The following is an 11,191-nucleotide window of genomic DNA, read 5'->3' as shown; positions in this document are numbered from 1 at the left end:
TTGAGGTTGTACTAAATGGGATAGTGTTCCTAATTTCTCCTTCAATTGATTCATCCCTGATGTATAGGAACACAATTGATTTATGGTATTAATTTTATATCCTGCTACTTTGCTGAATTCATTTCTGAGTTCTAAAAGTTTTCTGGTGGAGTTTTTGGGTCTTATAAATATAGAATCATGTCATCAGCAAAGTTTCTCCATTTTTCCAATCCCCCTCCCTATTGTGGATCAGCATGAATTTATCAGAGAGAACATTTGGCCTTTGGTTTTTGGGGGTTGGCTTACTTCACTTAGCATGATATTCTCCAACCCCATCCATTTACCTGTAAATGCCATAATTTTATTCTCTCTTAATACTGAGTAATATTCCATTATGTATAGATACCACAGTTTCTTTATCCACTCATCTATTGAAGGGCATCTAGGTTGGCTCCACATTTAGCTATCGTGAATTGAGCTGCTATAAACATTGATGTGGCTGCATTACTAAAGTATGCTGATTTTTAAGTTCTTTGGGTATAGTGGGATAACTGTGTCAATTGGTAGTTCCATTCCAAGTTTTCTAAGGAATCTCTATACTGCTTTCCAGATTGATTGCACTAATTTTCAGGCCTACTAGCAATGTGTGAGTGTGCCTTTCCCCCCATATCCTTGCAAACACTTATTGTTATTTGTATTCCTGATAACTGCCATTCTGACTGATGTGATATGAAAGCTTAAAATAGTTTTGATTTTCATTTCTGTAATTACTAAAGATGTTGAACATTTTTGTCATATATTTATTGATCAATTATATATCTTCTTCTGAGAAGTGTCTGTTCACCTCCTTAGCCCATTTTTTTATTGTGTTGTCTTTGTTTCTTTTTTTGATGTTAAGATTTTTGAGTTATTTATGTATACTGGAGATTAGTTCTCTAACTGACATGTGTGTGGCAAACATTGGCTCCCAAAATGTAGGCTCTCTCTTCACTTCATTGATTGTTTCTTTTGCTGAGAGGAAGCTTTTTGTTTGAATCCATCTCATTTATTGATTCTTGATTTTAGAAGTATGGAAAGATTTCTCATACTCTTTGATAGGCAAAATTAATATTGTCAAAATGGCCATATTACCCATAGCACTATACAGATTCAAGGTGATCCCAATTAAAATCCCAATATCATAGAACTATAAAAAGAAATCATGAAATTCATTTAGAAAAATAAGGGGCCCAGGATAGCTAAAGCAATCCTTAGCAAGAAAAATGAAGCCAGAGGATCACAATACCAGAACTTAAACTATACTACAAAGCTATAGTAACAAAAACAGCAGGTTATTTATACCAAAATAGACATGTAGACCAATGGAACAGAATAGAAGACACAGAGACAAACCCACATAAATACAGTTATCTAATAGTAGACAAAGACACCAAAAATATATATTGGAGAAAATATAGCATGTTCAACAAATGGTGATGGGAAAACTTAAAATCCACATGCAGCAAAATGAAACTAAACCCTTATCTCTCACTCACCATGCAGAAAATTTAAATCAAAGTACCAAGGACCTAGGAATTTGACGAGAGACCTGGCGCCTAATAGAGGAAAAATTAGGCCCAAATCTTCATCATGTCAGATTAGGTTCTGACTTCCTTGAAAAGACTCCTAAAGTGCAAGATTGATAGGCTTTTGATGGTGTCTTCTATTTCATTGCTTAAAATTGTTCTGTTTAAATTGTTTATGTCCCCCTGATTCAGTTTGGTCAAGTCATATGTCTCAAGAAATTTGCTGATATTTTCAAGATTTTCTATTTTATTGGAATAAAAATTTTCAAAATAATTTCTGATTATCTTTTATATTTCAGTAGTGTCTATTGAAATATTTTTTTCTTATAAGAAATTTTAGTAATTTGAGTTCTTCCTCTGTTTCTCTTTATTAGCATTAAAGGGGTCTATCATTTTTTAAAAAATGTTTTTCAAAGAGTCAATTTTTTCATTTATTTCTTGAATTTTTTGTTTCCATTTCATTGATTTTTGCTCTGATTTTAATATTTCCTGTATTCTACAGCTTTTGGTGTTAGTTTGTTCTTCTTTTTCTAGGGCTTTGGATATAATATTAGGGCATTTATTTTTGACTTTCTATTCTTGTAATGAATAAGCCCAATGCAATGAACTTTCCTCTTAAAACTGCCTTCATGTTTTGATATGTTGTGTCACTATTCTCATTTACCACTAAGTATTTTTTAATTTCATCCCTGATTTCTTCAGCTTTCCATTGGTCATTCATTGGTCATTCAATAGCATATTATTTACTCTCAAGATGTTAGAGTAGCTTCTATTTTTTATTTTATCAATAATTTCTAATTTTATTTCATCATTACTGATAAAATGTAAGGTATTATCTCTATTTTTTTGTATTTGCTTAGAGTTGCTTTGTGGTCTAAGATATAGTCTATTTTAAACAGGGATCTGTGTGCTGCTGACAAGAAAGTGTATTCAGTCCTTGATGGATTAAATATTCTAACTGTGACTGTTAAGTCTAAATTATTAATTGTAGTTTTTAGTTTCACAGCTTCTTTATTAGTTTTTGTTTAGTAGTTCTATCCAGTGATGAGAGAGGCATGTTAAAGTTACCCAGTATTATTGTGTTGTGATCTACTTGATTCTTGAAATTGAGTAGGATTTGTTTAATGTACATTACAGGCTCCATTGTTTGGGTCATAAATATTTCTATTGTTATGTATTGTGGATCTACAATTCCCTTTTGCAGTATGGAATGGCCATCGTTGTCCCATTTGATCAACTTTGTCTTGAAGTCCACTTTATCTGACATGAAATTCCTGCTTGTTTATGAGCTTCATGGGAATGATATGTTTTTACCAATCCTTTTTCCTTCAGTCTGTGAAAGTTTTTGCCTATGTGGTGAGTAAATAGAAAACAGCATATTGTTTGTTCTTGTTTTTAATCAAATCTTTCATTCTATGTCTTTTCACTGATGAGTTTAGATCATTTACATTCAATAGATTTTATTGACATATAACTTTTATTCTCTGTCATTTTGGGTTATTTCTGGTCTTTACAAAGTTTTTCCTTTGATTGCCTATTCTTCTAGTGTAACTCTTCCCTTTATCAGTTTTCCCTTTTATTTTTTATTTCTTTTACATAAAATATATTATTGAGTATGTTTTGTGGAGCAATGTTTCTATTGTGAATTATTTTAATTTTATTTATCATGGAAGGTTTTTACTTCATTGTCAATTCTGAAACTTAATTTTGCTAAGTATAGTATTCTTGGCTGGCACACATTTTCTTTCAGAGCTTGGTAATTATTGTTTCAAGATCACCTACCTTTGAGGATCTGGGTTGAGAAACAAGCTGAGATCTGGATTGGTTTCCTCCTAAATGTGACCTGTCATTTTTCTTTGGTAGACTCTAAAATTCCAAACTTATTCTGCATTTTAGGATTTTCATAATGTGCCATGTTGTGGGTCTGTTGTAACTTTGCATATTTGGTGTTCTATAAGGCCCCTGAGCTCAATTTTACATTTTTTTCTTAAGGTTTGGGAAATATTCTGATATTGTTTCATTGAAAATATTTTTCTTTTAAAAAATTTTTATTTCCGAGACTTCATCTATCCTGATAAATCTTATATGTGATCTTTTCATGTTACCCCATATCTTGGAAATTCTGTTGATGGTCTCTTAACATCTTTTCTCCACAGTCAACTTTATTTTCAAGATTATATATTTTGTTTTACTGTCTTACAAGTCCTCCAGTTTGCTGTTGATTCTTTCCATTAAATTTTTAATTTGGTTTATTGATTCCTTCATTTTAAGAGTTCTGCTTGATACTTTTAAGAATGTCTATATTTTTATTGAAGTGATATTTGAGCTCTGTGTTTTCTCAGATTTAGTTCCTTACATCTTCCTTTAACTTTCAGATCTGTTCAACTATGAATATTCCAACCTCCTATTCTGACATTTTCCCACTGTGATGTTGATGAATTCTGTTGTTGAAGTTATCTTGGTTTGTTTGGGACAATTTATTTCCTTCCTTTTAATGTTATTTGTCTATCCATCTAATAGCATGGATCTGAGGCTGTAGAATTTCTACCATGTGGACTTATAGTGTCCCTGAAGGTTTCCAATATCTCACTATTTAGGGGGAGAAAAATAATAACAACACCCAATGGAAACAACATACAGCATTAGACCAAATAGTTCTCGATATGATATTTATTATGTTAATTGTCACAATAAGCATTAATGATGTGATCAGTTACTGTCCACAATAAAAACAGTAAGTTAGCAAAGGAGTTAGAAATATGGAACTCTTCATGTATTTGCATATCATCCTTAATCAGGGGCTATACTAATCTTCTGTGTAGAGTCTCAATTTTAGTATATGTGCTGCCACACATATATATGTTTACCTTACAATGGGCATACTTCCTGCCTTCTGGAGGGTTGGGACCACTAACTTTTCCTCACTAGAGAGTGGAAAGATATGCTCTGAACAACCTTTTCACAGAACCACTCTTCATGTCCGTAAGTCTCTGTGGGAGAAAAAGGACATGATTAGCAAAGTAAGGAATCCATTCAAAGAAGGGGCTACCCTCACTATCTTACTTTCCCATCTGTGACTGCTGAGGTTGGTATCCCCAAGGAAACCCTGGATTCTAAAGTCTTGGGGGACTTTTTTATTTGAAGATAAAAAAAAGACCAGTTGCCTCCTTAAATGATCTTTCAGTGAATTATAGTCATATCCAATTAGCAGATCAGTAAAAAGTAAGATATTGTAGAAGTCATCCACCATAGAAAAGGTTTTATATATTTTTGGGAAAGAATAAAGTGAATTGAGAGGTAGTGGTAAAACAACCAAGACAAGACTTCTGTAAGAAAATGCAGCAGTCTCCTTGAGAGAAAGAGAGCCAGTCTGCTTGGCCTGGAGCCTGGATGTAATCAAGCAAAGAAGAAATAAGAGGGAAAGAAAGTGATGAGGTCAAGGTTCTTAAAAAGATAATGCTCATGGATTCCTTGGTATGTCCCCCCAGTAACTTTAGAATGTAGAACAAATGGCTGGCCCTAAAAAACAGAGAGCAGGGAGCCAGAAGTTTCAATCCTGGGTTGTCCAATAGGGTTCTATGGTCATTACCACAGTTGTGTCCAGTTCTGGCTATCGTTTTCCTTGGATGGGAAAGGAGTTTGGAGTTTTAAAAACTATCACCTTGAAAGCTATCTCACCAGGAAGTACAAACCTGAAGTAGTCAAGTATTTTTATGCTGAATTTCATTCATTGTGAAGCCAAGTGGATCAGGACTAGGACCTTCATATATTTGGATTCTTGGCACTGAATAAGAAGAAATCTGGGCTGCAGGCTTCCATTGGAAGAGAAATAAATGGTGGGTTGAGCTTTGCTGAGTCTTCATGAGTTAGGGTTGTTTCTTAAAATATTTTGCCCTGACAAATTTTACCTCAGCATGGCTGCTTCAGCCAAGCCAAGTTATCTCATGTCAGAGGATATCACAGGTGACAACAGCAAAGAACAAAAGAGAAAAGGAAGGAGGAGGGGAAGGACAGGGAGGGGAGGAGGAGGAGGAAAGAGAAACATAAGAAAAAATCATTTGGCCCTTCTATTCCTTTCTGGATAAGAAAATTCAACTGTTGGATTTTTCCCAGGTAGTGTAGTCCAAGTTCCCTTCTACTATCTTGAAGCCCAACATTCATCTAATGGTTCATAACATTTGTTCTTTGGTTAAAATAAAAATAATTGGTATGTCAAGCCTGTATTTTATGGGTTATATATAAATCTGATGTGAGGTTCCCATCTTGCAGGGTTCCTTCAGGTATTTTTTTTCTCAACTTTCTAGCAGCTAATTTCTGTTCAAAGAAATGAACAAAACCTGCTTCCTTATCGAAGTGTCTTCCAACAAAATCAAGAAACCAGGCTTAAAGACCACAAAGATAGGTCATTTCTGGTCCTGAAGAGGTTATAGGACTGATTGATATTGAGTCTCCTCTTTTCAAATACGATTGGGGTCTGAACGAAGACTTTTACAATCCTCCCATTCTCAAAGTTTATTGGGGAAAGAGAGATGTCCAAACTTGCTCTGTGGGAGCATTCAAGGGACTTCATGAACAGAGGGTTAAAGCAAATGTTGGAGTGGGTGGCATATGCTCAATATCATTTTTAAGATTTTAAAAAAGAAAACTTTAGAAGAAATATTTATGCTGATTACTATGATATGTGCTTCTGAAACTTGGGCATGCCATGAATCTGATCTATGTCACCACCATGAGAGAGAAAAACACTTCAAGGAACAATGGAAACAAGGTTTACACCTCAAAGAGTCAGGTGTGCTGTTCTCCAAAACTCTCTCTTCAGGCCAAAGCTCTAGGACAACAATCTGAATTCTCTTGTCATGCTACTCAAATGGATGTCTCCTCTCTTGGATATCTAAACTGACACTATGAAGACAATAAATTTTGGTGAAGCGTGGGCCCAGCTGGCATGCTGACCAAGACCACAATTGGTTGATCTTATATGGATAAGATTCACATTCCTCCCCTATCAACTTGAAAATCAATGGTAAATTTACTTCCTAGTCTTATTCCACGAAGGCCACAGAACTGGCTTCTTATTTTTAGAGCACCATCCACAGCTGAATTTCATTCACTCTGAACATCAATGTACCTTGAATACTACCTGGATATTTGAATCCTTGGCACTCCACAAAGAAGAAACCTGGGCTGTAGCCCTTTACTGGGAAGACACACAGTGGTTGAATTTTGCTGGCAACTGGCACCTTACATCTTCTTAAAGAGACTAATGTCTGATGTGGATCTTTGTCAGTTCATGAGCTGACCTCCTTCTGGCCATTGCCCATGCTCCTCTGTAGCAGCATGCTCCAGAACCTGGTGATCAAAGGCCAGGGACAGCAGAAAGGATAATGATGATGTGAGAGGCATCTACATGCTGCAGAGGCACCAAGGGGAAGAGCATGAATTCTGCAGGCACAGGGCCAGGGTTCAAGGCCTGGCTGGGTCACTGCCAGATGTCTGCTCTCAGGATGGATGTGGGGCTTTCCTAGGATCTTATCAAATGTCTTTTGAGAAGTGAATAGAGTCTGCCTGCCTGGAAGATGTGGCTGCAGCTGACAGCAGATGGTCAGATTAGGGAACCTGCTCCCTTCTTCATGGAAACCCAAGTGCAGCAGGCAAGGCCATGCCAGCCTTGGAGAAGATGCACCGCAGGCAAGGAGGAATGCAGGCACAGGAGAAGTCGATGGAGGTGTCTGGTGGGATCTGAGTGGTCCTGGCATTGGAATTTCAGCATGACCCACACTGCTCCTGAAATTCCTGGGTCCTTTAAGCCACAGTAGATCCACAGCTCCACTCCAACCTTCCACCTGAAGGAAGTGGTGCACAAGCCAGTGCCCTGGGATAGGAACTGCGGGGCCTTCGGCACCCACAGCATCCACACCCAGGACCCAGGAACAATGTGGGATCAGGCCTCAGTCCCCAAAGTCAGCTGAAAGTGGCAGCTGCAGAGCCTCACACTGTGAGGACCTGCCAGAAGTCAGCATGAGCTACAAAGCGCAGCCTGACAGTGAACAGTAGGTCTTGTCCTTTGTCCTGGGTGCTTTCTCTTGACGAACCTGGATTCCGGTTGGGCTCCCTGTGTGCCCTTTCTCCCTTGTGTGTTCTAGCCAGATGTCATAAGGGCTGGACAGAACACCGTGCCTTTGGCCCCCAGAGGAGCCCATCTCTGTTGGCCTGGTCTCAGTTCTCTGATGTGACCCGTATCACGTGCTTCAAACGGGCAGTCTTCTATGTAAGCTCAGTGGCAGGTTTGCACAGCCTGGTCCTCCCTCCCATGAAACATCCTGACTTGCTCTGCTCCCGCTTCTGGGTAGAATTACCCTGCAGGTGCCATTTGCCCCACATACAGGAACTTCCACCTTGAATGCAGTGCCATGCTCAGCTGGCTCCTGCTGAGTGTGGGCAGCGCACTCCTCTTTGGGCATCTTCCCTCAGGTCTCCTGAGTGGATTCCCAGAAAAAGCTCAATCTGACAACAAGCAACTCCCAGAAGCATAAGGGTCCTTCTTCAGACCCTCCAAAAGCTTAAGGATCCCACATCCTCAGTGCTGACCAGTCCTCCTGCATTCACCACCTGAGCAGGTCCACCAGGCTAGGGAGTCCATCACACCCAGTCACCTCCCTGTTCCTAGTCCAGAGGAAACACAGATGAGAACACAAGAGCAGCCTGAGGAAGGCTTGACCTGCCAGGAGGAGAAAAAAAGAAGGAAGAGAGTCTAGAAAAGAGAGAGGGCCAGGTAACATGTCCCCAAAATAACATGGAGGTAGCACTGGTGAAGTCTATAGAGACCCAAGGAGACCTCAGTGCCCTAGAACCCTGAGCTCTGGGAGGGAAACACCCTGCATCAGAGGGCCCAGGTGTCCCCGAGAAGTTCTCTTGTCATAGTCCTGCAGTGCAAACCTCCCACAGCCCTTGAGCAGGTGTAGTGATTTGGGCTGAGGCTGATGTAGAGGCAGCAGTGCTGACCCAGCCAGACCCTATCTTGCTGCATGCTGCCCAAAAAAGAAGGCCAAGGAAAAGCTGGCTGCACACCGTCTTCTCAACTCTCCATGTTCCCAGGGGTCTAGCAAGGGGTTGCACAGCCATAAACCCACCTGTGCATATGGAGATGTGTCTCCCCAGAGTGGCTGATCCAAGGCTCCACAGGAGAAAGGAGCCCAGCCCAGTGGTTCTGCCTTTGCTGCTGCCCTGGCATTCAAGTCAGCTGCCCCAACTCCTAATCAGTCTCTTCTTTCTCGGGGAGGAAGATTTGTACACCCTGCATCACATAACTGTCTCTCCCACCACTAGAGCCAAGTCATCTGCCCTCTTGACCTAAAATCCCACTGTGCAACCAAGGACACTGCCATGGACACTATTTCTTCTTCTTTTTTTAATTTTTTTTTTTAAATTTAATTAGTTATATATGACAGTAGAATGAATTTAGGCACTTTTATATATCATACATAGATGGGATATAAATTCTCATTTTTATGAGAGTACATGTTGTAGAATCACATTGGTCATGTAGTCACATATATACATAAAGTAATAATGTTTGTTTCATTCTACTATCCTTCCTATCCCAACATCCCCTCCCCTCCCATCCCATCGCTTCCTTCTACCTAATCTAAGGTAACTCTATTCTTCTCTAGTGCCCTGCCCCCCTTATTATAAATTAGTATCTGCATATTAGAGAAAACATTCGGCCTTTGTTTTTTGGGGGATTGGCTTATTTCGCTTAGCATGATATTCTTCAGTTCCATCCATTTACTGGCAAATGTCATAATTTCATTCTTCTTTAAAGCTGAGTAATATTCTATTGACTATATGTACCACATTTTATTTATCCATTTATCTATTGAAAGACACCTAGGTTGGTTCCATAGTTTAGCTATTGTGAATTGAGTTGCTATAAACATTGGTATGGCTGCATATGATATGACTGGAGTATGCTGATTTTAAGTCCTTTGGGTATAAACCGAGGGTATTTCTTCTTTTTTGTTGTTGGTGTTTCCATCTCCCCCTGCCTCCAGTGACACCTCCTGCCCATTCCTTCATATCCACAGCCCCGGATGCATAGGCAGCCAGCAAATGGACCAGTCTCCACTGGGTCCCCATACCCAGAGTCTCCCGTCCCAACCTCAATTTGAAATATCCATTCAACCCACAAACTACTTCTTAGCCTTTATCTGGGAGCCTTCATGGGCAACATGGGAGAGCTTATCTTCTCAATGCCCTTCAACATATCATGGTCCTACTCATGGACAATGCTCTGGTTTCCCTCCTGGCTGGCAGAGCCTCTGGACCATCATCCTACAAGCCTGCAGCAGATGAACCTATGGATACCACCCTTCCTTCCATGGTTGTCCTCTCCTGTATCCCAGAATGAGTATGGATCATCTTTTGGGGTGCTTCCTGGTTCTGGGAACCTCTCACCCAGAGGCACCATGACCTGGTCCCCAGTATCTACTACTTGGGGTTACCAGAAGGTGTGTGGACCAAGTGTAACTGTCAGCTTCCCAGCAGCACAGGATCACCCCTCAGCCCTCATCTAGGGACCCTGGTGGGCAGAGACAGCATGACTCTCTCTCTCTCAGGGCAACCCAGGAAGCCCAGCCCCGGTTTTGCACTTAAATTTGCCTACAGCTCAACCAATGAATGGCAGGCAGCATAACATAGCCAGGACTTAGGGATATCTCATCACCCAGGATCCCATTGGACACACCATTTAACAGCTGTTCACCCTTTCCCAAGATATTAGGTGCCATGAAGAGGAACACTGCCCTGAGCTGCTGTGTCTGAGGACAGGCTCAAGGGATGGTGCTTCATTGTTTGCCAGCATCCCTCCTAGCCTTGCTGCAATCTTGGGACCTGCAGCACCTTTGTTTAGAGGGAAGGCCAGTTTTGGAGTGCACATCTGAGGCCAGGAGCCCAAGCCAGAATCCCAGCCATACCCACCCTGGAACTGAAGGACCCCACTGTGCAGCACCAAGGACAGCTGAATGACTCTCAGCTCAACCCCAATCCCAGGCTTAAAGACTAGCCTGGCTCATCCCAGCTGTAAGCCACTTTTCCTGGCTTGGGACCTGCTTAGGGTCTAGTGCTGGTTACAGGGTCTCCTTTCACCACCCGTTTGCCTCAATGGCCTTCCTCTTTCCCCAGTGATGTCCATAAAATCCTGTTGTTTCTAGCTCCTCTGTCTGCATTCATGGGCCTCCTCTTCTTTTTGATTTGACAGTGGAGAAAGGAGTAGCACACATGCACGGTGATATGTGGAGCCTGAGTTTTGCCAAAATATCTGGATCCCAGGGGAAGTAGCCCCCTTTAGGACAGCTGCAGAAAGAAGCTGGATGCTATGTCAGCTAACCTACACCAGAGTCTCTCTTCTCTAGTCATATACCTCTCTCTAGAAACACCACTGCACCTGATTTTTTTAAAACATGGTTTATTAAAATAGAATTGACATCCCATGAGGTGCATATCATTCAGCAGCCCAATTGCACACATTTGGAGGCTTCACATTCCACTGAAACCATTGATCCAATCAAGAGACTAGATGTTTCCTTTTGTTCCAGAGTTTCCTGGTGCCGCTTCCTATGCCCTGTCTTCAGTCTATCTACATGTTTCCT

The 11,191-nt window shown here is 40.5% G+C and overlaps 1 pseudogene; it reads right to left on the bottom strand.

The window, feature by feature from the left end:
* Positions 1-4,297: 4,297 nt before the first annotated feature.
* On the bottom strand, positions 4,298-4,397 carry LOC124100991 (U6 spliceosomal RNA; annotated as a pseudogene).
* Between the last annotated feature and the right edge of the window lie 6,794 nt (positions 4,398-11,191).

Source organism: Marmota monax, unplaced genomic scaffold (genome assembly GCF_021218885.2).
Source record: "Marmota monax isolate L192 unplaced genomic scaffold, Marmota_monax_Labrador192_F-V1.1 WCK01_AAM20220418_F8-fsc01061, whole genome shotgun sequence".
Taxonomy (NCBI): Eukaryota; Metazoa; Chordata; class Mammalia; order Rodentia; family Sciuridae; genus Marmota; species Marmota monax.
This window is presented reverse-complemented; position numbering and strand designations above follow the sequence as displayed.